This window comes from Cherax quadricarinatus, chromosome 31 (assembly GCF_038502225.1).
Source record: "Cherax quadricarinatus isolate ZL_2023a chromosome 31, ASM3850222v1, whole genome shotgun sequence".
Taxonomy (NCBI): Eukaryota; Metazoa; Arthropoda; class Malacostraca; order Decapoda; family Parastacidae; genus Cherax; species Cherax quadricarinatus.
Window position 1 is genome coordinate 5,152,897 of NC_091322.1, and position 3,962 is coordinate 5,156,858.

A 3,962-nucleotide genomic window follows, 5' to 3' on the forward strand; every position below is an offset into this window, starting at 1 on the left:
ATATATGTGTATATATATATATGCATGTTTTATCCCTTTCCTGTTACTGTTCAATCTAGTCTGTGAGTCACCAAAGTATTAAAGGGATATAACACGTGTACATTACCCTGAGTCGTCCAATTGTATCCTATAAATATGTAGCAACATCATGATTTTTGTTTGTGATTCAAACGTAGTTCATAGGTATCAAGATTGAACACTTATGGAATGTATGGAAATTGCTGACGATTAATATGATCGTCATTTAGAAAAAAAAAAAAAAAAAAAAAAAAAAACTCGTGTGCAAGTCCCACTTAAATATAACCCCTCTCACTCATCTAACATAAATTTGAAACCCAAAAGACCAACTTTGAAGCCAAACTAAAGAAACTTACTTTGATTACAGAAAATATGGTAAAAAAAATACCTACAAATTGAAGATTAAGACACCCAACCGTTGCACGAGTCTAAAATTCACCAACCTATTTAGTTCGAAACCGCTCAGAAGTGTTGTCAGCGTTGGGAACTGAAGACAGTCGGATAAGATACTATACACATTTACAACATTTAGGAATATTTATTTCGGAAAGTAGTAGTCTGAGGTAATAATCCATCAATCTTGAGATTGATGGATTGAACACACCTACTCCAAATTCAGTATAAAAATACTTTCAATTAAGATTATACCAGAGGTTAGTGTTTGAAGTCGAGCGGAAGAGGCATTCTCTAGTTATGACACTGAAAACCAATTTATATAAAATGAGCAATGTAGAAATTACATAGCTCGAAGTGAAAGTCAAGCTTTCTTATAAGAAAGTCAAGCTTTCTTATAAGAAAGTCAAGCTTTCTTATAAGAAAGTCAAGCTTTCTTATAAGAAAGTCAAGCTTTCTTATAAGAGAGTCAAGCTTTCTTATAAGAGAGTCAAGGTTTCTTATAAGAGAGTCAAGCTTTCTTATAAGAGAGTCAAGCTTTCTTATAAGAGAGTCAAGCTTTCTTATAAGAGAGTCAAGCTTTCTTATAAGAGAGTCAAGCTTTCTTATAAGAGAGTCAAGCTTTCTTATAAGAGTCAAGCTTTCTTATAAGAGTCAAGCTTTCTTATAAGAAAGTCAAGCTTTCTTATAAGAAAGTCAAGCTTTCTTATAAGAAAGTCAAGCTTTCTTATAAGAGAGTCAAGCTTTCTTATAAGAAAGTCAAGCTTTATAAGAAAGCCCATCAGCAATGAAAGTTCGAAAATTGTAAGTAACGGTCTGTAAGTAGATGGATTGAATCCAACAATTCCGATATATATTTTTTTTAATTTTCAGTAAAATTTCAAATTTGTATATACACTGTTTAAACTTGTAAGTTATAATCCATCTTATGGAATGCATCGATATTTGTTATTTTAAATCCGATCAGACAAAGCATTTTTTAGATGTTAATTGGAAATCAGTATTACTGTTTATTTAATAATATTGGTTAAGTGAGATTCGTGCATTACAGTAACACGAATCTTGCTTTCTGGAAAACACACCAGGGATGAAAATTTGAAGCCGATCAGAAGAGGCGTTCTTTAGCTATTTCACGGCTTCTATTTGAGTTTTTTTTTTAACTAATTTAGCATAATTACCCGGAGTCTACCTGGAGGGTGCTCTGAGGGTCAATGCCCCCCACGGCCCATTTCTTGACTAGGCCTCCTGGTGGATCATGACCTGATCAACCAGGTTGTTAATGCTGGCCGCACCCAGTCCAACTTACGAACCACAGCCCGGCTGATCAGGTACCGACTTTAAAAAAAATTGATACCAACAGCATTTGCTGGTCCCAGGCTTTCACCCATCCAAGTACTAACCAAACCCAACGTTGCTTAACTTCGCTGATCGGACGAGAAGCGGTGCGTTCAACATGGTATAATCACTGACTACAAGTTGTCCCGCACACACATAGTGAACAAACTATCCTGCCCATAAAATGCATCAGCTGTTAAATATGTAAACTATACAGAAGATTGATTCAAATATATTTAACGTGATTTAACGGGGATGAAAACATCAGTTTCTCTCTTTCATATAAAATTGACAAATAGGCATCTACACACTTAAATTTGTCACCTCTTTCTTCGTAGCAGGAGGCACATATTTTGAATATTTCAAGCTAAGCAGAAGAGGATTTCTATAGTTAGCAGAAGCATTCCCGACATCTTGGAATGGACAAAACCCACAGATCTTCCCTGTACGTCGATGGACCTGTACCCTTTGAGTCTTAGGTGACTTGTAGGTTCCATATATTGTAGCCACATTCCAATGGGATTTAAGCCCCATGTATGTCGGTACCACTTTCCAGTGTCTTGGAGGTAGATTTTAGGTTCCATTTTCTCTGGGGTTACGTACCAGTGTTATGTACCAGAATTAGGATCCATATATAATCTAAAGAAATATATAAACGTGTCACTCCTTCAGCTCTCCAGGGACTGATGGATCGCTTTTTCAGTTCTCCGGGGACCGAGGGGTCACTCGTTCAGTTATCCAGGGACTGATGGATCACTCGTTCATTTCTCCAGGGACTGAGGGGTCACTCGTTCAGTTCTCCAGGGACCGAGGGGTCACTCGTTCAGTTCTCCAGGGACTGAGGGGTCACTCGTTCAGCTCTCCAAGGACTGATGGATCACTCGTTCATTTCTCCAGGGACTAAGGGGTCACTTGTTCAGTTCTCCAGGGACCGAGGGGTCACTCGGTCAGTTCTCCAGGGACTGAGGGGTCACTCGTTCAGTTCTCCAGAGACAACTGTGTTACTTTTTGGTTCTCTGGGACTGTTGAATTACTTGTTCATTTCTCTAGAGACAAGTTACTCGTTTGGTTTTCCAGAAATTGCTGAGTTACTCGTTTGCTTTTCGGGGAATGTTTGGACTCACAGTTATTTCATTCCTAAATATCAATGCTGTCAGTTTCGTAGCTAGAATATCTATAACAAAATATTTTAAGAGAAGTAAGATATTTTGACCAAAGTAATTCTTAAGTGTAATAAGTGAGGAAAATTAATTTAGTTATAGACGATCTTTCAATTCAAATCCCTGTTGTGTTTTGTTTTAAATTTTGTCATTAACAGAGTTATAGCAACAAGTTTTGAATATGTTAGGTAAAAGAACACAAGGTCACATTAGTTTCACTTGTGTCCTTTTACCTAACGTATTGTCGGTAATTTTACCAACATTAATACAAGCTTTTCATAGATCACCAAGTTAGAGGAGCAAGATTCTCAAGACCTTTGCCAAGGTAATAATGTGGTATATTTTTATATTGCAGGTAAGCAGCACTGACTTCACAAGTGAACCGAGCAGCGATAGTGAAACGTCTCGCCAGACTGCTGGCAGCCTGTTAGCACTTGGCAAGCGTACATGCAAGCTGACTAATGGCGTAAAGGTACAAATTTGTCAAGTTATGAAATATTAGCATGTTACTAAGAGGCTGAAAATTTTTATTGTTAAGAGATAATACAACTATTTCAGTGCTTTAGTTTTATTTATGTATTTAACGAGGCACTGAGGAGTTGTTGGTGTTTTCCTGTTTTATCCATGAATTCAGACTCGATGTAACATCATACAGTGGTGCAGTACAGGTCTCTTATTGGACCTGGTTCCAGTGATGATCGTCCGCTGAAGCCTAGCTTTAAAATACACTATGGTCACTGGTTACTTTATTAGCAATGGCTTGCAGAACTTGTAAAAGTTATCGTTTAAAAAACATGTTGGTAATTTTAGTATATAAGAAGGGCCTTAAAAATCTCTCGAACTTTCATGAAACATTAACCTATCTCTTACTGTGCCTATAGCTTTTCTGTTTCTCATTTTTAAAGGTTACATTTCAGGGTGTGGATTTGGAACCATTCCCTACAATATTTATGGGGTGTTAAATGCATATCCAGCCTACCCTTCAAAAAACATATTTTGAGGAATTTTAGGTGTTTCCATTAATCAGAGCTTCACTAAATAGATGCAGATGATTTT

The 3,962-nt window shown here is 37.0% G+C and overlaps 1 pseudogene; it reads right to left on the bottom strand.

Annotated features, from left to right (window-relative positions):
- Positions 1-1,762: 1,762 nt before the first annotated feature.
- Positions 1,763-1,881, bottom strand: LOC128699633 (5S ribosomal RNA; annotated as a pseudogene).
- Between the last annotated feature and the right edge of the window lie 2,081 nt (positions 1,882-3,962).